Here is a 27,251-nt window from a genome sequence, read left to right as displayed (position 1 = left end):
GCAGCCCCCGGGGAGAGTGGCGGGCTGGGGTTCAATTGACGTGGTGGCCCTGACTGCCCACTCGCACCTACCACTCCGGGAGTCTGAGGTGCCTCCCCCTGTTTTGTGAACACTGCTCTGGGGGTTCCCCGTGGGGTCTCCCAGCTCTAGGAGGGGGCAGTGACATTGTTTCCCTCTGGAGACCACAGGCTGGAAGGGGATGTGGGTCTCATGGTCACCCTGGAGTGTGAAGGGGGTGAGTGGCGGTGGGTGGGATCAGTTTCCTGGGGTTGGGTAACAAATGACCACAAACTGGGGGCTTAACGCAACAGAAGTTTACTCTCACAGTCTGGAGGCCGGAGGTCCAAAGTCAAGGGTGGGCAGCTAGGTTCCTTCTGGAGGCAGGAGAGCATCGTGCCTCCAACAGCTTCTGGTGGTGCAGGTGATCCTAGGCCTGGAGATGCCCCCTTCCCATCTCTGCCTCCAGATTTCCCTCTTCTCATAAGGACACCAGTCATTGGGTGTGGAGCCCACCCTAAATCCAGAGAGATCTCATCTCAAGGGCCTTAACTAATTATACCTGCAAAAACCCTATTTCCAACAAGGTCACATTCTGAGGTTCTGGGTGGGCGTAACTTTAGGAGGAGGGGACCGTAGTCAACGCTGTGTGGCAGGGTGGGTGCAGAAACCCTTTAGTGCCCGGGCGGAGGGGCCGTCATGTGGCTCAGCCCGGTGCTTCCCCAGGAGGGTCAGCAGCCAGACACTCGGACACGAGCACCTGGACGGTGGGCATGAGGGGCCAGCACAGGTTGGCAGGTCTGGAAGGACCTTTGGTTCAGAAGCTAAGCCAGGGGTCGAGGGCCGGAAATGGGGCCACTGACAGAGGAGGGTTTTCCTGAGACCAAGTGTCTGCTGTTACATAAGTTTGGGGACAGGAGGCAGAATTTGTGTTAATTGTTGTAACCCAGTTTAGTCCTTGTCACAGGAAATGGCCTGGAAAGGAGAGGGAGGGGGTTCTCAGCAGAGTCGTGGGCCTGGACCCCAAACTACTGCACACGCTCCGGCTGCCTTGGCCGTCCTATTCCTCTTTCCTGGCATCTCTTCCTCCCCGAGAATGAAGATAAGTTCATGACATGTGGATGAAATAACAGAGAAGTCGAGGCAGAGGAATGAAGAGCAGAGATGCTGTGGGAGGAGGGGACCCTGGGACGGGACTGGGGATGGACCACCATGTCCAGGCGGTGGGGTGGGGAGCCAAGGGCTGTGCCCTTGGGGTCCAAACAAACCCAGACTTCCAGGCCCCGCCAATCCCAGACCTGGACCATGAGACCAGGTGGCCGTGGCGGGTTTGAGAGCAGGTGTGTTGGCAGGGTGTGGGGTGGGCCTAGGGGCCTCTCTTGGTGGAGGGGTGGGGTCCCTGGGTTCTCCTCACCTCTTCCTGCCCCATCCTCCAAGCTGAACAGCCCCAACTTTATACCAGCGCAGATGACTGCCCGGCCGGCCAGGGTCCTGAGGGCCTGAGGGCCTGGGAGGCTGCCAGGCAGCTTTGCCCGGGCTCTCGTCACATTCCCAATAACCCAGGCAGGTAGAAGGTCCCGCCACCAGGCATCCTTGGGAGGCAGCCCCCCCGGCTGTGCTGGGGGGCCTCTGAAAAGTTTGGGGTACTCCTCTGTCCCACCCTCAGCCCCCATCCCCCAGCTCCCAGGGTGGGCTTCTCTCCTAAGAAGTCAGGCAATGTGCTTCTGCTCCACAAACTCAGAAGGCCCACGGGGGTCCTGGCCACGTTCAGAGTTGTGCTGAAGATTTTAGAACATCTGGCTGGGACTTGGGAGGGACCTCAGGGGACAGGTGTTCCCCAGGACCAGGCACCCCTTCTCTGGGATGGGGGCATGGTGACAGGTGTCAAGTCGGGTCGAGGAGCCCCCACCCTCTGCCCAGCACTGGTCCTGATGAAGGAAAAGGTAAAAGAGGAGCAGTATTAAACTTACAGAGAAACTGCAAGTACCAACTACAACTTCTTCCAGGACCGTTTGAGGGTGAGCGACCCCTGCGTGCCCCCATGTGACCCACCGAAACAAGGGCTTCCCGGCCCACCAGCTCTCCCCCTGTGTCCTTTACAACTAAACGGCCCTGTAGAGTCCGTGGCCCAGGCACCTGTCTGGTCTGCTTTTAAATTTTAACTAAAAAAAAATTCTAGTTATATATAAAACCCACTATCTTCACGACTTTTAAGTGTATGGATCAGGAGCATTAAGTACACTCACGTTATTGTGCAGACATCCCCACCATCCGCCTCCAGAACTTTTCTCATCTTCCCAGACAAAAAAGGAACCCCTGTACCCATTAAACACACTCCCTGCCCCTTGCCCCAGCCCCTGACCGCACCACCTGCTTTCTGTCTCTGTGGGTTTGGCGCCTCTGGGGCCTCCCCTGAGTGGGATCGCACAGGACTTGTCTCGTGTCTGGCTTCACTCAGCACGATGCCCTCAAGGCTCTGCTGTGGCTTGTGTCGGGACTTGCTTCCTTTCTAAGGCTGAGCTCTGCTCCACCACGTGGATGGACCGCGTTGGGTTTACCCTTCCTGTCCACGGATACATGGTTGTCTCCACGGTTGGCTTTGTGAATGGCGCTGTGTGAACATGGGCGTGTCCCAGTCTTAGGCTCCTTCGGTCTGGAAAGTTCTGGGGTCTTTCCTTGACTCTCGTGACCTTAAGCTTGGAGCCCAGGCCAGTTTTGCAGAATGCCCCTGGTCTGGCGGGGTGTCCGCGGCAGTGGTGCTTTGGCCATGCCACTGTCCTTGCCGGCTGGAAGTGACGTGGCAAATTTTGTGTCTGGTCACTCTGGGGAACTTGCCTGGTGTGTGTGTTTCCAAAGTAATCCTAGCATGGAGGCTCTTTTTTTTGGGAGGGGCGGTGGCGGGCATTAGGTTTACCTGTTTATTTATTTTTAGAGGAGGTGCTGGGGACTTAACCTAGGATCTTGTGTATACTAAGCATGCGCTCTACCGCTACACCTTCCCCACAGCATGGAGGCTCCTGAGTGGTGAGTGATGTCAGGTCACAGCGGCACCGACTGCTTTTGGAAGGGGGGTGGTCCCATCCGGGCTAGACGCAGCCCCGTCCCTCCAGGGTCCCCCATGGAGAAACTCTGGTCATTGCCCCTGGCCCGCTCTTGCTCTGGGCTGTGGGGTTCTGCAACGACCCCCACAATAGGAGGTACACCCCAGTCTAGTGTCCCCTCCTCCCCACAACGAGCCCTAGGGAGATGGCCTATGGCGTCTCCTCCATCCCCCTGACCTGGAGCTGCCCCCAAGTCATGCTGGTTCTTGGCGGAGGTTGTCTTGAGTCTGAGCAGATGTGTTCCTGTGGACCCTGGGTCAAGGTCAGTGTCTGTGGGGCCGGGTTGTGAGTGTCCACGGGCCGTTGAAACAAAGCATGGCAGACTGTCTGAACAGCAGAGGTTCGCGCTCCCTGTCCTGGGAAAGACGTCCCCAGTCAAGGTGGCGCGGGGCCCGGCTCCTTCCTGCCTCTCCCGGCTCCCTGGCTCGTGGCCACTCGGCCTCTCCTCCGTGTCCGGATTTCCCTCTTAGGACCCCAGTCATTGGCTTCAGGGCCCCCCTAAATCCAGCGAGACCTCATCTTGACTGGATTGATTGCATCTGCAGAGACTGTTGTTTGACTTGGGGTCACATTCTGTGGTCCCAGGTGGACGTGAATGTTGGGGGCCCTTGTTCACCTCAGCAGAGAGGTGAAGGCCAGATGGTCCACCTGCCTCCATTCTCTCTTCTCCGTAGCTGCACCCCCACCCCCGCCTGGGTCTTGGAAAGAACAGCAGTGCTGTCCCCATGCCCCCCGATCTTGGGTTGGGCCCCCAGCCCTCCGACGGCCTGTCCAGGCTCCTTTGAAACCCCCAGCCCAGCTGCTTGACCTCTGGCTCCTCTCTGGGGTGGGGGGCCAGGGAGGGGGCAGCCACGCCTCCAGTCTGGCGGGATGGCTTCATTTCTGCAGCGGAGGAAGAGGGTCTTGAGGTTTCCAGCCCAGTGCCAGAAAGGCTGTTTGCCCGCATGGAGTTCTCCTTCGGAACGGGCATGGGGGATCAGGCTGGCTGCTTTCATGTCAGCCTGTGAACCTCATGCAGTAGGAGTTACCGCAGCCGAGAAACACAGGGGACCACTCCTTCGGCTCCAGATGGTTACAGGACTGAGGCAGGCACCACAAAGTCCTAGTCAGTAAGTGGTCCACACAGGAGGGTAAAGTTAGCAAAATGAAATCAGTGGCTTGTGGGTGACAGTGTCGGTCTTTCCTCATGGGGCGAAGGGAAGGAGGCAGACGCCCGTGATCAGGAGTGGAGAGTGCCCCACACCATGCTCATTTCACGACAGGAAACACGGGCTGGAGGGGTGGGTGTCCCAGAGCGGAGCCGGGTGTGCCCACTGGTGCTTTTCCTGGGGTCCCTGGGTGGGTCGGGGTGGGGCAAAGACAATGGGAGCCTGTGGGCAGCGGTGGCTACCTGGGCCAGGTGCATCCGAGGAGACAGAGCTGGGTCGGAGGTGGGGCCATGAGGGATCAGCGGGCAGGGGCAGTGGGTGCTGGGTGGGGTGGGGTGAGGGCGGGGTCGCCCCTCCACCGGCTCTTGGGTATTCCTGAAGGTATCGGTTCCTCCTCGCTGTTTCTTAACTGCGGTTTCGTAATAATTATAACCGCACGGAGCCCCCGAGCGAGCTTGTTCAGAGCCCCGGCAGCTGTGATTACACTGCAGCCACTGATTTCCAAGAAACCTCACGAGGGAATTCGTTAGAGCCGCAGTGGAAGCAGGCGCTGGGCACTGCCTCCCTGGACAGCACCGTGCAGGGGAGCTGCCCTCCCATCCTGGCTGGGAGGAGGTGCCGGGGCTGGCCTGTGGCCCTGGCCTCAGCCTCGCCTGGCCTGGGTTGCCTGAGGAGTGATGTTTGCAGGGCGTTGGCTAACTAGATGGGCCAAGTTCAGCCCCTGGGGAGCTGGCTGGCCTATGTCCACCCAGCCGCCCTTCCCTTTGGGTTTCCAGTGGCCTGAGTGGAAGGTGGCCCAAAGGCCGTCCTGGTTCTGAATCTGGTTTGGTCTCTCTCCTTGGGAACTCTTTCCCGTGTCTGTCATTGGTTCCGGAACATGCAAACACATATGGACAAACCGTTTCTCTTCCCTGACACTATTGAAGGTCCTTGGCCTTGAGCTGTGGTGTTCCAGATCACCTCCTCCCTCACCTCCCTTCATCCCCGGGCCTCCTGGAGGGCACAAGGAGGGGCCGGTGGTCCCCAGGCAGCCGGGAGCAGAGCTGCCTCCCACCCAGGCTGACGCGGAGACCGGGCCTCCGGGGGCTAAGGTGGCGGCTGCTTGTGTGCAGAGCCCAGCGGGGCTTCCGCGGGCTGCCTGGGCCCGTAAGTGCTGTCATCATGGCGGCTCACAGCACAGCAGCATGGTTGCTTATTCTTGAATTTAAAGTCAGCTTAACGCTGGTGCTGGAAACTGGTCTGTTTACCTCTCACTGACTTCTGCCCCATCGCCCCAAAGGGCACCTTCTGGAAGTGTGTGACACCCAGGTGCTTGAGGCCAGCTTGGCCGGTCCCAGGCAGGGACCAAGTCTGCGTCACCCACAGGCCACCCACTCATGTGTCTGGCTAGCATCTTCTCCCTGAGCCCCTTCTGCTTGAGATATTGGGGTGCGCCTTCCCTGGGAGAGAGGAGACCCTGACCTGAGCCACCACCCCCCGAAAAAAAGAGCAAGGGTGCCACAGTGTCCTGTGTTGGCTGGTCCCACACAGTCCTGGGCTGGGGCACTCTACACACTGACTGCAGCGTTGACAACCCTTTCTCAGACCCCACTCAGTGGGCCGACACGTGGGGTCCCTGTAAAGAGCCCCACTGGGCAGGAGAGGGAGGGAGGGTTCTTGGCCCCAAGCGGCCTGAAGACTTTTCCAGTCCATTGTGAGTGGACTGGACCCCTCCCTCGCTGCCAGCCACGGGCCACTGAGTCACCTTACTCCTCCGGCAACCGAGGCAAGCAGAGGCAGGCCTGGGGTCCCCCAGGCCAGGGGCTTAGTCCTGCCTCCAGGACCATGCCGTGGACTGAGGAATGAGGGACCCGGGCCCTCCCATGGGTCCCTGGGCAGCCCAGGGTCTGCAGGCCCTGCTCCCTCTGCCCTGCCCCCGAGGTGGGCCCCTTGCTGGCAGGGAGTGCCCTCTGCCTAGACACTGAAGGGCAACATCACTGGCTCGGCCTCCGAGGCTCATGTACCCACTGCAGCTCAGGTTTTGGGAGCCAGTGGGTGGGCCTCCCTCTTGGCCCCCCGGCCCCCTTATGTTTGAGGCCCCCTTGGCCAGGACGGGGTGCTCAGAATCATGCATGAGTAGTTTTCAGGTTCCGCGCCCTAAACTAATAGAGTGTGCACTTTGTTTTAAAAAGCCATGATTGAAGTCAAATTAACGTATTTACCTTCAGTGCTCCCCGGGGAGCCGTTGGGAATCAGAGAGGTACGGCTGCAGCATGCAGTGACAGTGATGGCTGATGGTGGCGGTGACATCTGGCTCTCCGGGCTTCCTGGGAAGTGGTCCTCCCCAGTGCTGGCCCCCAGCCTCCCCCACAGCTTCCCTGATGCTCGCAGGGACCCCCAGGGCCTCCTCCCCGGAGGATGCAGAGGGGACCTGGCAGTGGGCTGTGCTCTGGCCCCAAGGACTCGTGATCCCACCCACCCCACCCATCTTGGTGGCTCTTTCCTCTGGGCTTTGCACAGCCCATTGTGGCCAATGCCCATGGCCCTGAGCCTGAGCCTTTGTCCTGCTCTCTCTCTGGTGTCTGCTTTTGGTGCGGGAGCATTTTGTCCTAGAGTCCTGTCTGTGGATGAAGAGGCCTATGTCCACTCTCAAGACCCAGGTTCCAGTTCCCAGGCCAGTGAGCAAGTTCCTTCCCTTGCTCGGAGCCTCTGTTTCCCCATCTGTAAAATGGGGTAATGGTATCTCTCTTGAACGTAAATTAAAAGCGCTACATAAGACCTGGGATTATTCAGGGACTTACCCCTCTGACACACACACACACTCTTCATGGATTCTGAGGTCAAAGGGCCTGAGGTTTTCTGGATTCTAGGCTTAGGGGAGTGAAGGTCCTGGAGGGGTTGCGGGGGCCCTGGGCCTTGGGCCTGTGGACGAAGTGTCTGTGGGTGAGCATTGTATCCCCTTATACACTGTATTTTTAAAAATCTGTACATGGATTTTATATATGCAATCTTAAAACTTTTATGATCAAAAACTTATTAATAGAGTGATCATATCTGTCTGATTTTTCTCTTTTAAAAAGCAGACCTTCATGTAACAAAGCACAAACCAATATTTAAATTCCTCGTTCAGTTCTCCAGTTGCTTCCACTCACCTTCTTTTTATCGTATAAGTGGATATTTTAAGCACACTTGCCATGCAACCTACAGAAAAGTGCACAGGTCTTCTGTACACGGCCTCACTTGTCGTCACACAGCCAGCACACCTGCGCGCTCAGGGTACCGGTGAGGGTGAAGGCCCGGCGCCCAGGCCCCCCGCCCTCTTGCACCGGGAAGAGTTTACTGTTCTTGACAAGCGAGCAGAGTGGGCCCAGCTTCCGCTCAGCGCTGAGACCTTCCAGTGCATCCCATGGGGCACATGCCTGGAGGGTGGGTGGCCTCTGTTGCAGCGGGCTTTTCCACTGTTTCAGCATCTAATCTGTTGTGGCCTGTGGGTCCTTGCCACTTTGGGGCTATTACGAAGGCCCTCTGCTAGAGAGGTTCCAGGTGCCTCGGGGAGCGGGGAGGCGCCGGGACCCAGGTGCGTGCCGCTGACCCCACGCGCAGACCCTGCCCGCATCTGCACCCCCTGGTGACGGGTGCCCTGTCTGCCTCCACGGGCTTGTTGCCTTGTTGGTACCGTATCTGTGAACACCTGTTCCAGGCTTTTCCTCCTTCCCCCTTTTGAGCCTCCTTTTCTCGACTGGCTTAGAGGATTCTTTAGCCATTCTGCCGCAGGGCCTTTGTTTTACGGGCCTTGCTGACACCTCCGCCTGTGGTCTTCTCACTCTTAATGGTAGACTTTTTGAATTCTCCATTTTAATGAAATACAGTTTGTCAACAATTTCTTTTATGGTTAGGGCTGTTTGTGACCTGTTGGAGACCCTCTTTTGTTCTTGAAGCTTGATTCTTGTGCTTTGCACATATAGGTCTGATAAGTATAACTTAAAAACATTTTTTTTTAATTGGAGTAAAGTGTACATAGCATAGAATTTACAATCTCAATTGTTTTAAGTGCATAATTCAGTGTGGCATTAAGTACATTCGCATTGTTGTGCGACCGTCACCACCACATCTGTCTCCAGAACTTTTCCATCTTCTCAAGCTGAAACTCTGTCCCCATTAAACACTTACGGTCCACCCCCACCAGCCCCTGGCCCCCATTGTCCTGCTTTCTGTCTCCATGAGTCTGACTCTTCCAGGCCCCTCCAGGGGTGGATTCCTACAGGATTTGCCTTGTGTCGGGCTCATTTCATGGAACGTAATGTCTTCCAGGTTCATCCGTGTTGTAGCCTGTGTTAGGATTCCTCTCTTTTTTAAGACTGAGTAATATTTCATGGTCTGAGCAGGAAAGCTGCTCAGAGAGCATTTGAGGAACTGAATATTTATAGTCAGTGAAGAAAGAATGTTGCACTCAGACTGTTCAGTTAGTTACACAATTGCTGAATGTCCCACAGGCAAGAACACCAGACCGTTTGGGGTTCTCCTTGCTACTGGACAGAAATCACTATTTGCATCTTTTTTGGGCACAACCTGGTTTAAGAGTTAGAGGGGGGAGGGTAATAGCCCACTGGTAGAGTGCCTGCTTAGCATACATGAGGTCCTGGGTTCAATCCCCAGTTCCTCCGTTAAAAACAAGCAAACAAAAAAGTTAACATGTGACATTCTGGGGTATCATCAGTAGCAGACCAAACAGGTCTCCTGAGAGAATGAAACAACCCTGGTGGCCTTGTTGGCTGCTCTCTCCTGTGACATGGGAAGGGCAGTCACTCTTTACCATATTTCCAAGTTTTTGAGCATCGTTCAGCATCCCTGTGTGGTCGTCATTTCCAGTATAGTTTTTAGAAGCGGGTTTTGCTGTGTTCTGATTCATCCCCCGCCACAGTAAGGGCAGCCCTGTGGGGCTGGGCCGGCCACTCCAGAGCGGCCAGGCTCCCGGCAGCTGCTAGAGTGAGCCTGTGTCTGTATTTCCAAGGAGAAATAACCTCGGTTCCTGCTGAGGGGGTTTTTGCTCCACTGATTGTGTCCCCCACCCCCCGCCCTGGAGCCTGGGAGCCCATTTGTGTCCCTGGGTCCCGCCAGCGGTGGCCCCAGGTTCCGGCTCGGCTGCACGGTCAGCTTGTCCAGCTCCGTCAGGGAATAAAAGAGGCCAGATTCCCATGGAACCGCTGCCAATAGCTACATTGCCATGAAAGGTAAAGAGACTCTGGAAAAGTATTTGTTTCTGAATTCGGAGGCCTCGGGGAGAAGGCACGCAGTGTACAGAATGTTTTGCGTCGTTTGCAACAGCGAGGCCACCGCATGGAGGGCTCGCGCTGCGTCGGGAAGGGGGGGAAGGCTCTTCTCCCCCAGTGCTCCAAGACCATCGCCAGGGTTAGAGCTCGCGTGTCGTGCCCAGCGGGGACCTTGGTCAGCAGCCCGTCACTTCATGGGCCTAAAGACATCTGGAGACCCGGCCCCTTCCCTCAGGGGGCAGCAGCTGTCTAAGGGGCGAGCCTGCGCAGGGCGCCTCCTGGGGGGGGGTGACGGCGGGCAGTGCGCCCTTCCTTGTGGACGCCCCGACTCCGGCCTGCCGCTTCCAGGGAGCCGAAGCCACCGGTTGATGACCAGGTGGAACTGGTTCCTTTCACAGGGAAGCTGACAGTGCCACCCTGGAGGACGTCACTTCCTGCACGGGCACTGACGGGAGCCGTAGTGGGGGGATTTGTTCGCTGTTTCACCAGAGTAAGAACATGGATGGCCAGTGAGGATGGAAACCAAGGTGGCGCTCCTGGATGGAGCACATGAGAGTTCTGGTCCCCCGAACGGCACCAGCACCGGACGGTCCCACCGTAACCCAGGAAGACTGGCTCTGGGTCGGGCATGTCTTCCTGGGCAGCGGACCAGGGAGCTGAGAAATACAGGACATAGCGTATAAATCCAGCATTCCCAGAATCATAAGCTGGAAACAAATGTTTATGATTGGCTGCGGGCGCTCTGGGAAACTGCAGAGAGCAGTCAGATGTAAAGTCCAACTTCACGGGTTTCAGGGTCTGATTTGGGGAGGATCAAATCAGTGTCGTTGTCAGAAGGGGTGTGGGTATTCGATTAAGCAGATCGATGAGTGGTTTTAGCCTGGCTGGCTGTTCATCTAAGGGACAGTACATTAAAAAAAAAATCTTAGAAATCAGTAACACCTTTATAGGGAAGCCTAGCTGGTTTGGGAGTGAAGAATGTTAATTTTAAAAAGTCGGGGCAGGGGTCAAGACCTTTCATCACTTCATCTTGGGGTGTCTGCACACCAGCACCAGTGGCTGTTTTAACAGGACACCAGGTTCTCGTTTGACAAGAGTATATGTAATAGTAAAGATAGTAAAGGGTTCGTAAGCACTTTTAAAAAAAATTATCTTATGAATGAGCCCATCAAAACCAAGCAAATTTTGCCCAAATTTTAACACTTTGTGGACTTTTACCAAACTCGTTGTATCCTGGTATTATAAACCCAGGGAAATAAAGATTACTGTCTGCAAGCCTCCCCCGGTGTTCCGTCTCCATCCTAGTCCCCTTCACGCCCTGGGACACCCAGACGTTTCACTTTCGGGCAGAATGCCTCTTCTCTCTGTGATAACAGAAGCACACCCTTCGAAGTGCTGTGGTCTGCAAGTCATGCTTCGACTAGTAGCCCCATTTTATTAGTTGTACCTTTAACTTGCGTCACTCACTTCTCTCTGATAAAGAGGACTGCAGGTGACGGGGCAGGTGAGGAGGGCCTGCTTGTCTTACACCAGCGTCTCAGCATGTTGGGCAAACCCAGAGCACACCTGACAAGGTCCTCCCCCCCCCGTATGCACACACATGCACACACGCGCCTCTCACAGCTCGTTAATGTGGCCGGGTGGTGTTCCTGAATTCTATGGTGGATGCAAATAAGCAGAGTATGTGTTTTAAAGCTCAGCTACTGATCAGTGTTTTGATCCTATAGTTAGAAATTTTCCAGCTATTGAAACATTATTAACTCATAAATTTCATATTAGTATAGGGTGTTACGGTGAAAGGATTTTGGATATTTTCGGTTGATACACCAAACAGTTGCTTTTTTTTTCAACTTTGTATTTTGAGATAATTAGAGATTTGTGTGCTGTTGTGAACAGTACAGAATGGATGGACAAGACAAAGGGGTACATCCCTGTGATGGGATAGTCCTTGACCCCAGAAGGGAGTGAAGACACTTGAAATGGGTGAATGTTACAGTAAATGAACTGCATCTTGATAAAGCTGTTATTAAGAAAGACGATACTGAGAGATGCAGTGCACCCTTTACGGGGACCCCTCGGGCTGCCCTTCAGGGTGCTGTCCCCCCACCTTCAGGCTCTGACGGCCACTTCGCTGGTCTCTGTCTCTGTAAGTGGTCCTTCCCCTCCATCCTCAGCAGCGTTTGGTGTTGTCACTGTTATGTCTCAGCCATTCCGATAGGTATGTAGGTATCTCGAAGTAGTAATTTGCATTTCCGGGACGACAGAAGCTGGTGGACGTCTTTCATGTGCTAATTTCCCGTCCGTGAGTCCTCTTTCGTGAGATGTCTTCAGGACTGGAACCAGTTTCTAGTTTTTTCTGCTGTTGTGATCAGGGCTTCTTTAGAGATACTAGTCCCCAGTCAGATGTGTAGTTTGCAATTGTTTCCTCCCTGTCTGTATCCTGTCTGTTCACCCGCCTCTTACCTCTTGCCAAGAGAAGTTTTGAATTTGAATAAGGTAGTCAGGTTTGTCAGTTTTTCCTTATGGAAGAGTTGTTTGCGTAGCCCTGGTCCCAAAGATACTTTTTGCTTTTTCCTAGTTTTTAGGTTCTATATTAGGTTCTTGATGCATTCCCGGTTAATTTTTGTATATGGTGCGAGGTTTAGGTCAAGGGTCATTTTTTCTCCCTCAAAATGTGCTGCTGTTCCGGCCCCACTTGTTGAAGATGCTGTCTGTCCTCCACTGGTGGCTCTGCATCCTTGTAAGAAGCTGGGCGTGTTTGTGGGTCTGATTGGGGGCTTCTCTGTTCTGTCTGTTGGCCAGACTGTCCCCCTTCTTAATTACTATGTCTGTAGAATAAGTGTTGAAATCAGGGAGGCTGCTTCCTCCCATGTAATTTCTTTTCCAAAATGGCCTTAGCTATTCTAGTTCCGTTGCCTTTCCCTATAAATTTTAGAATAATCTTGTCTATGTCTACCAAAAAAATTCTTGCTGGAATTTTGAAAGGAATTGTCTCAACCTGTATATCAGTTTGGGGAGGACTAACATCTTTGCTGTGTTGAGTCTTTCAATCCCTGAACATGGTATGTCTCTCCATTTATTTAGACCTAGGTTTCGTTCATCAGTAAGTTGTAGTTTTCAGCATATAAATCTTTGCACATTTTGTTGTATTTACAGGTAGGTGTATTTTTTTGAGTGACTGTAGATGACATTATATTTCTAAGTTTAGTAGTTGCTAGTACATAGAAATACAACTTACCTGGTATCCTGTGATCTTGATAAACTCACTCATTTGTTCTAGGAGACTTTCATAGATTCTCTGGGGTCATCAACATAGACAACCCCGTCAGCTGCAGATGGGACAGCTTCATTTCTTCCTCCCAATCTGTGTGCATTTTCTTGCCTCCTTGCACTGTGCTGAGTAAGAGTGGTGAGTGGACATCCTTGCCGTGTTCCCCGTCTTGAGGTGAAAGCATTAACTACAAGATTTCTGTGTTAAGTTGAGGAGGTTCTCGGAGAGTTTTTATCACGGATAGATGTCGAATGTTGTCGTATCTTTCTTATGCACTGAATGATATTTTCATGTGATTTCATTGATTTTAGAATGTTGAACCAGCCTTGCATCCCAGGAATAAATCCCGCTGGGTCATGATCTAATTCTTTTTATTGCTGAAATCTGTTTGTTAATATTTTGTCCAGGATTTTTGCATCTATGTCTGGTCTGTAGTTTTCTCTTTTTTTGTACCATCTTTGTCTGGTTTGGGTATCAGGATAAATCATAAAATGAATTGGAAAATGTCCCATTCTCTTCTGTTTTCTGGAAAAGATTGTGCATACATGGTGCCAATTCTTCCTTAAATGTTTGGTAGAGTTCTCCAGGGAAACCGTCTTGGCTCAGGGATGTCTTTTCTGAGAAGTTTTAAGAATACGTATCTGGTTTCCCTAACAGTTACAAAGCTGTTCGAGTGTTCTGTTTCGTACTGGGTGAGTGGTGGGTGCTTTCCCTCCCCTGCCAGGAACCGGCTCATTTAATTTAGATTGTCGAGTTTACGTGTAAAAGTCGTCTCTGTTACTGCCTTGTTATCCTTTTGACATCTGCAAGGTCTGTAGTGATGCTCCCGTTACATTCCTGATGTTGATAAATAATTTGTCTGTTCTCTTTCTCTCTCCCTCTTCTTTGGTCAGTCTTGCTAGATGTTTGTCAATTTGATGAATCTTCTCAGAGAACCAGCTCTTTGTTTCACTGATTTTCCCTCCTATTGCTTTCTTGTTTGCAGTTTCATTGACTTCTGCTCTTACCAGTATTTCTTCCTTTGGCGTCTTTTGGGTTTATTTTGTTCTATTTCTAGGTGAGAACTTAGATTACTTGAAACTTTCCCTTCTTTCTAGGACATAAACTGTAAGTTCTCCTCTCAGCTCTCAAGTGGTGTCCCCCAAGTTTTGATCTGTTGTACTTTCATTTCCGTTCAATTCGATTTCCTTAAGACTTCCTCTCTGACACATGGATGACTTAGGGGTCTGTTGTTTCTTTCCAAGTGTTTGGCGCTCTCTCTGCTACTTTGCTGTTATTGATTTCCAGTTTGATCCCATTGTGGCTGGAGAACACACTCAGTGTGATTTTAGTTCTTTTACATGTCACCAGGTTTGTTTCCTGGCCCAAGACACTGCCTGTCTTGGTGTAAGTTTCATAGGAACTTGAAAAGAATGTGTATCCTGTTGTTTTGGAGTACAAGGTCCTGTAAATTCTGATTAGATCCTGTCAGTCAATGTTTAGTTCTCTGTATCTTTGTTGGTTAACTGCCAGAAATGTGGTTTACAGATACTCCTTCCCATTCTTTGTCTTTTCACTTTCCTGATGGTATCTTCTGAAGCACAGCTTTTAAATTTCGATGAAGTCTAATTTATAGACCTACATTTTTTCTTTTATTTCTTGTGCACTTGTTGCCATATCTAAGCATCCATTGCCTATTCCAAGGTCACAAAGATTTACCCCTGTATTTTCTGTAAGTGTTTTACAGTTTTAGCTCTTGCATTTAAGTCTTTGATTCATTTTAAGTTTTGTATATGGTGTGAGGTAAGGGTCCAATTTCATTCTTTTACATGTGACATATGACTTTTACATATGACTCACCATATTTTGAAACACAGTTTTTTACCCATTGGATGCTCTTGGCATCTTTATTGAAATATCAATTGACCAGAGACACATGGATTTATTTCTGGACTCTCAGTTCTGTTCCATTGATCTATATGACTTTCGTTATGCCAACACCATACTCTCTTGATTACTGTAGCTTTGTAGCAAGTTTTGAAATTGGGAGATATGAGTGCTCTAACTTTGTTCCACCTTTTCAGTATTGTTTTGGCTATTCTGGGTCCCTTGTGTTTCCAGATTAATTTTAGAATAGGTTTATCAGTTTCCACAAAGATGTCAGCTGGGATTTAGACTAGGGGTTGCATTGCCTCTGTAGGTCAATTTGGGGAGTATTCTCATCTTAACAATATTAGATCTAACCCATGAACATGGGTGTCTTTCCATTTATTTAGATCTTTGGTTTCTTTCAACAGTTTTGCAGTTTTCAGAGTGTCAAGTTTTACACTAATTTTGTTAAATTTATTCCTAAGTACTTAATGCTTTTTTGATATCATTTTAAATGGAATTTCTTACTGAATTTCATTTTTGGATTGTTCATTGTAGGTGTATAGAAATACAATTGATTTTTGTATATTGATTTTTTTTTCTTTTTATTTGTGTTGGGGTTTTTTTGATTTCTTTTGTTTTTGTTTGTATATTGATCTCATGTCCTGCAACCTTGCTGAACTTGTTTCTTAGTTCTAACAGTCTTTGGGTTGATTCCTTAGAATTTTCTTTGTTCAAGATCATGTCATCTATGAATAGAGATAGTTTTACTTTTTCCTTTCCAACAATATGTCTTGTATTTCATTTCCTTGCCGAATTTTCCTCACTCAGACTTAGAACTTGTATGGTGTGGGCATCCTTGCCTTGTTGTGGATTTATCACATGTGTCCTTTATCAGATTGAGGAATTCCCCCCTTTCCTAGTTTGCTGAGTGTTTTTTTGTGCTGAGTGTTTTTATGTGCTGTTCATGTGTTACGCATTTTTAGATGACAGATGTTAGAATTATCTGACGGAGGTTTTTTGTTTTGTATTTTTGTTGCTGTTGTTGTTTCTATTTGACAGGGGTTTTAAAGCAGCACTCCAGCATTCCAGGACCCCATATTCCTGGGATGGAAGTCTGACACTATTCACTTTGCTGTCAGCTTCTCAGGGTTCTTCAGTATAGTTGACTTGATAGTTTTATATTTTTCATACTCTTGAGCACCATGTAAAAGTGATGCTAGCCCCTCTGCTTGAAACAGTATATGGAGTTAAAGAAATCCAGATTAACTACTTTCCTCATGAGGAAACACATCCAGATTTTGAAAATAAAATAGATGCTGGATTTGTAAATTAGGGAAAATATACCCTGTTGTCTTTTTAACCCGTTATCAAAGCAATCTGATCTGTGAAGGAGTCCTCTTGCTTGTGGGAATTTAGGATAGTAGATGGAAGTGCTTTTTAAGATAATGGTTTCTCTGAAAAGGGTCCCCTCCCCCTTAAATGCTAGCTCACTTAAAATATTGGAAATTATGTTTCATTACGTTCCGGGAATTCTGAAAATATTAGGTTAATAAAATTGCTTATTATTTGTTAGCTGGTGAGGACACAGCTCTTTAAGAGTCTGTAATTCGTGAATACACTTCAGAGGTAGGGAGAAATTCCGCCCTCGGTGTGAGGGAAGGGCTGCTTTGAATCTGTGAGTTCTTCTGTGAGTCTAGATGCACAGGGAACCTGCAGCTTCAGGTGGGGGTCAGAAATAAACACAGGAAATAGCTTTTCTTCCAGTCTCTAAGAGATGTTTTCCTTTGCAGGGGACATGTGCTATTTCCTTGCCTGACAAACAGACAAACAGAAGGCCAGCAGGGACAGACTAGACCACTCAGCCACCCTGCAGAGCCTCCCCGTGGTCAGACTGGAAAGTCAGCGCCCGCCCCCCCCCCCCCGGCGCTCTGGACAGCATCGCCGAGGCCAACCTGGTGGTCCTGGTCCTCGCCACAGAAAAGGGACATGTCCCAGATCACAAATTAGACAGGATACAGACAGACTGACGGACTTTGCCGGTAACCATCTTGACCTGCTTCTGCTGGTGAGTTCATCTGGGCACCTGTCAAGTGTAGTTGTTTAAAGTTTGTAAACAGGGCCCTCATACAGATGCAGAGAGTGCGTGTTGAGGACCAGTCGACTTCAGTGTGAAGGAGCTGGTGGTGGGGGGAGCTGGTGGCGGGGGAGCTGGTGGGGAGGGCACCCATGGAGTGATCCTGGACCTGCCAGGCGCAACCCCAAACCAGCTAGTGTCCAGCAGGGCAGAACTTGTAACCTTTGGGGGTGTCTTTTTTTTTAATTGACGTATAGTCAGTTGCAGTGTGTCAGTTTCTGGTGTACAGCATAATGTCCGAGTCGTGTGTGTGTGTGTGTATATATTCATTTTCATACTCTTTTTCATTAAAAGTTATTACAGCATATTGAATATAGTTCCCTATACTATACTGGGGGTGTCTTTTCTATAGAGAGAGATCTTCACATCTTTTCTGGACAAAAAAAAAATAAACATTAAAGAATGAATGTGAGTTTGCACATTGGCTTGACAGAGCCTGGGCGGAGTGTGAGCAGAAGGGCAGTCCTCCCAGACGGTGGTGGTCCCTGTCCTTGAATAGTCCCACGGTGGCCCCTGTGATGGTAAGGGGTGTCAAGCAGTCAACATTTTGCTTTATTTCCGAGTTTTTTTGATAATTCTCTGAAGAGTCTACAGTCCACCTAGAATTGATGTTCGTGTGTTTTGTGAACTTGCTCCCCTGCCCCGCCTGCCAGCCTGTCACAGGCTGAGCAGGGCCTTTTCTGACCGGGTGATGTGGGTATCCGGGTCAGGGGGCCAGGGCGGACTTGCTGCAGCATGTGCGCCGGGGGCTCCGCCCTTCTCTCTGCTGCCTTTCTCCTGCAGGTTGAATTCCCAGGTGATCCCTCAATGGCCAGGGCCCCCTGGTGAGAAGGGCTGGCCCTGAAACCAGGCCCCTTGAGCGTAAGCCTTGGCCAAGTGGCTGGGGGGGGCGCGTGACCCATTCCAGTGTGCCTGGCTTTTCGGGAGGACCTCCTACCCCCAGCCACAGCCAGACAGCAGGAGACTACCCTGCGTCTGGCAGGATGTGAGCTCATGCCTGCAGCTCCCCAGCCTCCAGGGGGTTCCAGGGCCATCTTCGGAGCAGGCCCGGAGAGGAGCTGACCCGCCTTCCCAGCCCCTGAGGGGAGGGTCTGTTCCATCCTAGAATGTGGTGGGACTGGTGGGCCTTGTCCCCACCCTGTGATGGCGCAGATGAACAATGTGACCTCAGGCCAGGGGATCCAGGGACGTCACTCTCCCTCTCTCTCTCTCTCATACAAATACACATGTACCCGCCTTGCCCTTTCTGGGTCCCCTTCCCCCTGTGCAGAGCCCCCCAGCCCCCACAGTCCCTCCGGGCGCCTGGCGTGGCAGGGGCTGGCTGGGGCTGGTGGGCTTCCAGGATGCAGAGGGGGAGGTTCTGGTGAAGGGGTGGCTGGATAGCTGGGTCCCTGGGTAGAAAAATACCTGGATATCGAGTCCCTGGCAGGTGGAACAAGCAGGGAGTGCCCCAGGGCTCCTGAGGGTCTGCAGGGGCTTGGTGCCCACCCAGCTGCATCTTTGGTGCTTTTTACCCACAAATATTGGGGTAATAGTGACCATTTTGTCCTCTGACTACACCTTTGGGGCATTGGCGAGCCTGTGAGCCTATGGGGTGGGCCCTTGGCTTTGGAGATCAGCAGGCCTGGGCCTGATCCTCAGGAACCACACACCAGGCTTTTCAACCCCTCACCTCAGCCAGCAGCTTGTCCTGGGGCTCCTGGCCTTTCTTGGTGTACCCGCCGAGTGCCCTCATTCCTGGGCAAACCCAGCTGGCTAGTCCTCTCCCTGGGCCTCCCTTTCTGGAAGGTCTGGGGCTCTGTACCCCCCACCCCAGCTTCTCTTGGGAACCACATGAAACACGGGATGGGGGTCAAAGCAGTGGATCTGTGGTCGTTTCCAGGTGCTGGGAGTGGGGACCCCAGGCCCGGCCTGTCCCTCAGAGGAGCTGCTCCAGGAGGGGCAGGGGCTCCTGCCTGCAGCCTGGCCCCACCTCCTGGCAAAAAACACACCCCCGCTGTGCTGCTGGTGGCTGCAGGTCATCGGTCTTCCCAGGCCATAAAGTTGGGTGATTGTGTTTACGGACTTTATTTTTCATATCAGTACTTGCCTTTTATGGCCCCGCTGTCAGCCGTGGCCCGTGCCTTGTGCCTCGTGCCTCGGATCCCAGGGTGAGCGCCGGACCTTCCTCCTCCACACACGGCACGCCTGCTGCACAGGCGCTTTGGGGAGATCCTGGTTTGTGGTTAAGATCCTCACGCAGGAGCGTGAGGACGATTATGTGTAGCTTTTATTTGGCCCGCAGGATTCTTACTGCATTATCCGTATTTCCTTTAATTTGTGGGATTTCTAGTAAATGGGCTTGAAAATAGGTCTGGGCAAGATGCCAGGCAGATGCGGGCAACAGGCACATCTCTGCGTCTCTCTCTAAAGGCAGAGTGGGGTGACCCCAGTGTCACTCTGGTCTGTGTCTCCCGTGGGCCCCTCAGGCAGCCCTGTCTCTGCACCCCAGGATGGGCAGGGGTGTGCCAGTCCAGGTGCCCCGCCCCCAGGCTGCATCTGGAGGGCCAGGGCCAGGGCGGGGCCAGGTGTATGAGTTCTGGTGCTCAGGGCTGCCCTGGAAGGGTTGGGTGTTGGGGTCTGTGTGAGGGAAGGAGGCAGATGCCTGCTCTGACGGAGGCCAGGCCGAGCTAGGGTGGGTCACCTGCTGTGGCCTGCATGCCTCTTAGGCTCCCCGGGCAGCCTTGCCTCCAGGTTCCAAGTGCAACTCAGCCAACAGGGACCTTGAGGGCTGTGTCAGTGCCACCCGTGGGGGTTCTGGATGTCCCCCTGTGCCCACCGTGTGGGCTGGTTCTCTACTGGGCTCTGAATGGCACAGAACCTTCCATCCTGTAGCCCCTGCAGAGCGTCTCCACGCAGACAGGAGGACTGGGCCCAGAGGCCTCTCCTGCCCATGCAGGTGGGCTGCTGTCACTGCCAGTCCTGTCCCCACGGCCCTTCAGTGGCTGGGGCCTGCCAGATCCCCTCCCCAGGATGGGGTGTTGCCCCGGAGGGTGGGGGCACATCTTCTGTGATTCTCCTCTGCCGTGGAGTCAGATTGTTTGGGAGAGCTGGACCAGAGTGTCCAGAGGGTTAAATGTGGAGGCAGGTGGAGCCTGGGAGCATGGCCTCTGTGTGGGGTGGGTGGCTGGGTGTCCTCGGTGGGGGGGCAGGTAGGGAGACCCTGTGCCGGGACCCCTCGGGAGAAAGTGGGACAGGCGGGCCAGCCCCTGGGGAGGGGGTGACGTGGTCCTTGAGATGCTGTGGGCTTATCCCCTGCCCCACACCTGTCTCTTTTCATGGCCAAGGTAGGTGAGGCTGACTAAGGAGTGGCCTGGGCCCCACTGCCCAGCTCCAGGCCAGGGGTCCTGGGCCACGCCACCAGCAGCCACCTTGGGGGAGCGTGGAGGTGGGACTGGTGTGCTGTGGCCCTGTCTCGGGGTAACTGTCCCCCCTACCCCCCGCGGCTGATTTAGTATTTCTGTGCCGGTCTGATTTGCATCAGATTTTTGAGCATAATTAGAAATGCAGGGGAGCTTTGTGTCTTACCTTGACTATTTATGGCGTGATATGCAGATGAGGAGAGCTATGAATATTAAATATGGGAGTGTGTGCAGAGTCGCTGTCTTGAATGAGTTGGGTGACCGGCTGGCCTGGCACGCGCCCCCACTCGGAGCCCCCCAGGCCCGCCAAGGGAGATGGGGGCGGGGGGGGGCCGAGGAGGGGAGTCTGGGGCCAGCGGCTGAGCCTGGGGAGCTCCTGCTCTCAGCGCCGGGCCCCTGTGCCCCGGCCTGCCCCCAGCCTGGGGTGCGGGGGACCCTGCCTCCGCCTGGGAGAGGGGAGGAGGGCGCGTCTGCAAGCGCGGATCTGGCTTTTTAAGTTATTAAACTGAGCCCGAGGGGCACACTCTTCAAGCTTTCGTTATTTAAATTACAAATATGGGTGAGAGAGATTGTCGGCTCTGTTCAAAACACTCGTTAATTCTTTGCAAACCTTCTGGAACCGCTGTGTGACTAGTCTGTGGACTTGTGGACTTGGCCGGGCACAGGATGGGTGGGTGGGCTCATGGGGGCGACTCCCCTCCCGTTGGGCCAACCCCTGTTGTATCTTTAGGTTCCTGCTCTGTTTCTTTGGCTCCCGACACCCGATCAGCACTAAAATTTAAATATTTGAGTGGAGGGTTGGAGGCTGGTGTGTTGGTGGCAGGTAGTCGGGACTGGTGGGTAGTGGCGTGTCTGAAGGAGTCATAGGCTGCATTGTACCCCTGGATGTGGCCTCAGCTGGGCCACGCAGACCCCTAGACTGGACCCTTGTCAGAGCTCACTGCCAAGGCCATGAGCCATATGACACTAGGCCCGCCATCCTATCTGATAGACCAGCCCCTGCCCAGCCCCCATGGTCCTGGGGGCCGGTGGGGCCGGTGGGGCTGATGGTGACCCGCCCAGTGCCCTGCCCGGTGCCCTGGGGCGCTGGGGCCTAGGGGTGCCGTCTGGAGGGCCAGCAGGGACCCTCCATGTGGGCTCGTATCTCCCCGGGGACCAGTCCTGCATCTGTGACTCTCTCCTTAGGACGGCAGAGGAAGGACTGATAAGCACATTTTTGAATTTGCGGACTCTGGCAGGCTGCCCTTCTCTGTTTGGGAAAAAAAAAAAAAAAAAAAAAAAAAAAGCTTCCAGGCAAACATTTGTTAGTGCAGTTAAAACCGGCTTTTATGCTTGATGCCGGTCCAGACTGTGGTCTAGGGTGGAGGCTGCCCAGGAGCCTGGCTGAACACAGGAGGCCTCTGGCCTCTGCCTGTCAGGCGGGAGCACACTGAGCCTGGGGGGGGGGGGGCTGTCCCAGAGGTGGGGTGGCACCCGGTGACCATGTGATCCTGAGGTTTCAGAGGCCTGAGTGCCCCCTTCCCTGGGCACAGGCGACTCCAGGACAGCCAAGCACAGAGGCTGAGATGGAATTCTCATCTCCGCAGCAGAGTCCTGAGGGCCCAGGGCAAGTCCAGGCCTCGGTGCCTGTGTCCAGCAGGGTCAGTCCCCACCCCCTTGATGACCTAGGTTGCCCAGGATGATGGGTGTTGAAAGCAGGAAGCTGGGGAGGGTGGTGCCCGGGTGCAGTCCTGCCCGAGGCCTGAGCAGCAGGAAGCTTGCCCTCTGGGTGCCTCAGCCTCCACCCCACCTGGAGGGGGTGGGGCTGGGAGGTGAGCGCAAAAGTGGGGACCATGGAGAGGGGCTCCTGGGGCTGAGGCCCTACCCCGGAGCCCTGCTCCCACCCGCCTATGTCCTTCCATGAGCATCGAGGCCCCGTGGTGGCCCAGCCATGGTTTTGTGATGTATTGTAAGTTTAATGCAAACCTGAGGCTCAGATGGGTTGGTGCGTCGCCCAGCTCTCCGGGGACCTGGCTTCTCAGAGCCCGGTGGCCTTGCTTCAAACAGGTACCTGAACCCCTGGGCTGCATCCCCCTTGCCCCTCAGAGGAGCAGAGCTCTACAGCCAACCAGAGCGTTACCCAGGAGCAGGGTGCAAGGGAGCTCCCTCCTCAGGCCCAGGTAACCAGAGCCTGCGCTGAAATTGGAAGGCAAGGCAGTTGCTCTGCAGGCCACTGGCCAGCGTGAGCCGCTCCCCACCCTGCCCCCCTCACTCTTTCCCTGCAGCCTCCCATGCAGCAGCCTAGGCGGTACTCCTGACACCCCGACGTGCCCACGTGTGTTAGTGCTGACTCAGAGTAACCTGGGGGATGAGGCCACTGGAGTGCCTTGCCTCTTAGGCAGTGTCCTTGTTGCCAGGCTGGCTTCTCTTGAGACCCTGAGATGGTGGGGCTGCCATGGGGGTGTGTCCCCAGCTCGGGTCAGGGGAGGCAGGTGGTGACAGGGGCTGCTTTTGCTCCTGCCAGAATGTTTCCTGGCACACCTGCCCCCCGCCTCCCCTGCTGTGGCTGTGTTTAATGGCCGTGCATTTGCCGAGGTCCAGACCTCTTATTAGATGGGTAAAATTAAATCCTGCAAAATAATTGTATTTAATTTAATTTATCTCGCCTCTCTTTCCCTTGCTGGTAGTGATCCTGCAGAAATTAAACACTGCATTCCTCCACCCTGGGGTGCCACTGGAAACTCTTTGGGGTCTAGGCTGGGTGCAGGGGGAACGGGGAGCTGCCGGGCTGGCCCTGGCTGGGCTTCTGTGGGACCTGGCCCCCCCGGCCCCTGCGTGCATGCACGTCCCCCCACAGGCTTCTCGTCCAGCCCGTCTCTTGCCCCACTTCGTGCTGCGCTGCCTGTAGGGGGCTGGGAGGGGCTCTGGTTGACCATCCATAATCCCGGGGCCTGAATCCGAGCCGTCCCGAGAGCAGGTCCACAGAGAAGAGACCCTGCCCTTTATTCCGGGGGAGGCCTTGGAGTCTGTGTGCAGCGCCCCCCAACCCCCTGCCACCGCCCAAGGCTGGCATAGCTGCAGGGGCTGGACTCCACAGGGTTTCCCAAAGTGGGTTCCATTCTGAAGGGCATTATGAACGGAAGGGTTCTGTGCTGCAGTGGCTTTGAGGATGGCTGGGATGAACACTGATAGGGATCTCTGACATTCCGTCCGGCCCTTCAGAACCTTCCGGAAGCGGACAGGCATGCGAATCTTGCTGTGGAGGAGACAGAGCAGGTGGTGTTGCTTGGGTAGCAGGGGGTGGGGAAGCTGAGACACAGAAGGAGGAGGTGGTGGTGTGGGGCTGGGCAGGCAAGGGCGAGGAGGCCGCCCCTGTGGTCCCCGCAGGCCCCTGGCCCCTCTCCTCTCGGGCCTCTGCCCAAGGGTCAGCCCTCGGCTGGGCCTGCTTTCATGGCCCTGGGTGTGTAAACCAAACCTTTATTTTTTTTTCTTTTCTCCTGAAGTTCAGCTTTGTTCTTGCTCCAGCCTAGCAGCCTGAAACCAGCTGGCGCTGGGCTCTCCCAGGCTGGGCCATGGGGCGCAGGCTCACCCGCACAGGTGGCTTGAGGACACAGCAGCAACAGGGCTGGTGGTCCCCATCGCTGGGGACCAGACGGCCTCATCACCTCCAAGGGGAGGAGGTTGGTCCCCTCTCTGGGCGAGTGGTCGGGCCCCAGCCCTGGGGCACAGGTCCCTAAAGGGCAGATGGGGGCCTAGGTGGGCTGCGGCCCGATGGAGATGCCCACCTGGACCACTACCCTCCCGCCCAGGTCACAGCAGGTAGCGCCACTGAGGTGCAGCTTACAGGTGTAGCATGTACCAGGCTCCAGCCGGGCTCTTTCCTGACACTGTCTCCCTGGACCCTTGCTGTCCCCATTGGAGGGTAAACCCGACCCCCATTGATACGCGAGTCCCAGAGTCCTTTGTAGGACCCGCCCAGTGGAACCCAGGATGCGCCCTTGGAAGGGCAGCTCTGCAGGCCTCGCGCTGTCCCCCAGTCTCGGTCAGAACCTGCCCACTCCCTGCCCAGCCCAGGGCAATGGGGACCCTCTTTGTGTGCCTCTGCCCACCCCAGGCAGGCTGGGTCACCCCTCTTGTGGCACAAGAGCCCCCATTTGGCTCAGGAGACCCCACCTCTCTCCGGGAGGCTCCCGGTGGTGGGGGCTGTGGGTCTGGGGAGGGGGCCATTGGGAGGGCCCTCCCTGCTGTGCTGTGCGTGTTTCTGGGCAGCACAGCGCCTCTCTTGCGGCCCTCCCCAGCCGAGCCCAGCATGGGGTTAAATGCCCACCAGGCATCAGGCAGCCCGTAAGCTCATGAGTAGCACCTGGGTGGTGGGCTTCCCTGAGGAAGTGGCAGTGAAGCAGGCAGCTCCGTTCCGGGGAGGGCCAGGGTGCGGCACAGAGGAGGGGGCAGCTCATGTCATGGGCAGGGGAGGGCTGTGTCCTGGGTTCCTTGGGGTCTGAGTCCTGCTCCCAGGCTGGGGTTGGCTCCTGCCCTTCCCTACCCATCATGGGTCCTGCTGTCCTTTGGCTCTGAGTGTCCCTCCGTTTCCCCACGTCAGCTTTGCCTGTGCCCAGTCTGTTCCCCTTTGTGGCTGGGTGGGCAGGTGGGGCTGTGCCTGAAACCCCCACCCCAAGGCCCCAGCCCCCTCATCTGGGGGCCAGTTGGCTTCTCCTAGGCCCCAGGAAAGAGAGACCACCAGGACCACACAGCCCCTTCTGGCCAAGCTGCCTGTGGCCCTGTACAGCTTCCCAGGGGCGATGAGGACAAGGCCCTGTGGCCTGGGAGCGTGATGGGGTAGGGCCCGCTCACCCAGCCTCCGCTCTGGGCTCGACTGCACTGGACGATCTGTCAGGCACAGATGAGGAGGGGCCTAAGGTCTGGACACACTCCTTCACCCAGCAGCCGAGCCAGGACGCGACACCCGGCTAGCGGTGAGACGGCGCTGCCAGTGTGGGTCTCAAGCGGGAGGAGGTCCGGCTGAGCCCTGCTCTCCTCGCCCTGACGGTCCTGGGTCCCCAGAGCTCCAGGCGGGACCGTTTCTGTTCACACTCTGAACGCAGGCCTAGCTCGCCGTCCCTCCACGAGCTGCCGTCAGCCCGCGTGGAGGCATGCGGCCTCTTCTCCGCACGTGGACTTCTTCCTGCCCCCCGTTCAGCGGCGTCTATCTGGTCTTGGAAGCTGGGCCGTGGTGTGTGGATGAGGACGTGTCAGGTGGCTCCTCCTTTCTCTCCGGATGCCTTGGAGGGGCCGGCGGGAGGGGTGCTGCCTGTCGCCCTGGCCTCCTCCCTGCTGCAGTGCCAGGGCTAATTCACACTACAGGAGACCCTAACTTGGCCATCTCCAGCCTGATCCCTGTCCCTTCTTGCAGCTGCCACAGTTGGTGGCAGGCTGGGAAGCTGAGGCTGGGCAGGCCAGTGGTTTGCCCCAGGGCCCATGCAATCCAGTGGGCCGTGACTTGAGCCTCGAAGGAGGTGCGTCCTCTGGAGCAGGACTGGCCGCCCCTGCCCAGGAAAGTCTCAGCAGAGGGTGGACACTGCGGGCCCCGCGCGCGCAGCCCAGCAGCACGGCTAGCCTGGGGAGTAGCCTCTGCTGCCACCTCTGGGGCTGGTGCATCAGGGGCCCCTGGTTGCTTGGCCCCAGTTGGAACAGTTACCATCACAAAGTTACACTTCTTTAAGAGAGCTGCCCCGGCCGAGGGGTTGGGGGCCAGGGTGACCACCTGGGAGACTGGGAGTGGGGTGTTGGGGCTGGACTAGTTGGGCCTGCTGCTCTAGAACCCCAAGGAGGGGGTGGAGAAGGGGGGCACTGGGGTGGGGGCGCCGGGCCTCTGCCCCCCTATCTGTCTCTGGGCCTCCTCCTCCCTGGCCCCTTGCTCTCTCCTTCTTCTGCCTCATCTTCTCATCTCTTTCCTTTTCCTCCCCTTCTGGGCTCCCCTCCCTTACCCAGCTTCTGCCCTGCCTGCCCTGACCTGCTGGCCTCCCTCCCCCATCATCGTCACCCCCCTTCCGCCCTAGAGGAGTTAGGCAGCTCTGCCAGCCCTGCAGACTGTTTGGAATAGTTTAAATGCTTTGACACTCGGGCTGTACTGGATGGCAGGGTGGCAGTTTGCTGGGTAATTCATATGCAAAACTGCACTATAAATTTCCAGGCTGTCTCAGTTGCCGTGGCACCACGAAGCGTCTCTCCACGTACAGTACAGTATTTCTGCCATCTTTGTTTGCATTGCAGTGAGTCATCAAAAGTCTGTCTTGTACCAACACCCGGAGCCGCGCATTCCTCTGGCACCAACACTCCACTGTTTTTAAAGCTGGGGCTGGGAGCTGGCATTTACTTCGGCTCCCAAATCAAAGGCGGCTATTCATTCCCGAGAGCTGCCTGAATGTCCGTCTGCATCCGGCCTCTTCATTTAGATGCTGTGCGCTGCCCCAGAGAGCCGGGCTGGGTGCAGCTGAGCCGCGGCCGAGCCCAGCTCCGAGACTCTCTCTCTGCCCTCCTCCTCCTCCTCCTCCTCCTCCTCCTCCTCCTCCTCCTCCTCCTCCTCCTCCTCCTCTCCCGGCTCCTCGCGCCCTCCCCACCCCAAGGGCTCCCGCTCCGTTTGCTGCATTCTCCGAGCAGCTGGCGGCTGCGGGCGGCCGGTGTGCGGGCAAGCCTGCCCCTGCCAGGCTGAGCGGGCAGTGCCGGGGCCACGGCGGCAGCGGCCAAAGGTAGGTCTCCCCCGCTGGCTGGTACCACCGGCCAGGCTGGCAACTTCTCCGCAGCGGGGTCGCTGCAGGCCCTCCCCTAAGCGGCCGCCCACCTGCCCAACTCCTGCCGGCCGGTCCAGTGCTCCGCCCTCCCTCCGCTGGCCGCCCGGCGCCACTGCGGCCGCCTGCACTTTCCTCCCGCGGGACAGAGCGGCCCTTTGTACGGCCACAGGCTGCGCGGAGTTGGGCCAGCGCCTTCTCTGGCCCCTCCATCCCGGACCCCTCCTCCGAGCCCGGCAGCAGATCCACAGCACTGGAGCCCCGTTCCTAGCCCCTGGGGGCTGGTGGCATCCCGGCAGCATCTGAGCCCTTGCCGGGCCCTCCCCCATCTCCCC

At 55.1% G+C, this 27,251-nt stretch overlaps 1 protein-coding gene across 6 annotated transcripts in view; it reads left to right on the top strand.

The window, feature by feature from the left end:
- The window catches only part of NACC2 (NACC family member 2), a 66,431-nt gene that overhangs the window by 7,573 nt on the left and 31,607 nt on the right, over nucleotides 1-27,251 (top strand). The window contains exon 2 of one of the 6 annotated variants that reach the window (XM_074362507.1): nucleotides 16,408-16,682. The exons of 4 other annotated variants lie outside the window; for them this stretch is intronic. The gene's annotated coding sequence lies outside the window, so the exon portion shown is untranslated. Of the gene's footprint in view, nucleotides 1-16,407; nucleotides 16,683-25,422; nucleotides 26,878-27,251 lie in introns of those variants that run through there. One more of the 6 variants, XM_074362508.1, reaches the window with a different exon arrangement.

Source organism: Camelus bactrianus, chromosome 4 (assembly GCF_048773025.1).
Source record: "Camelus bactrianus isolate YW-2024 breed Bactrian camel chromosome 4, ASM4877302v1, whole genome shotgun sequence".
NCBI lineage: Eukaryota > Metazoa > Chordata > Mammalia > Artiodactyla > Camelidae > Camelus > Camelus bactrianus.
The sequence above is the reverse complement of the archived record's forward strand: the minus strand, read 5'-3'. Positions and strand labels throughout refer to the sequence as shown.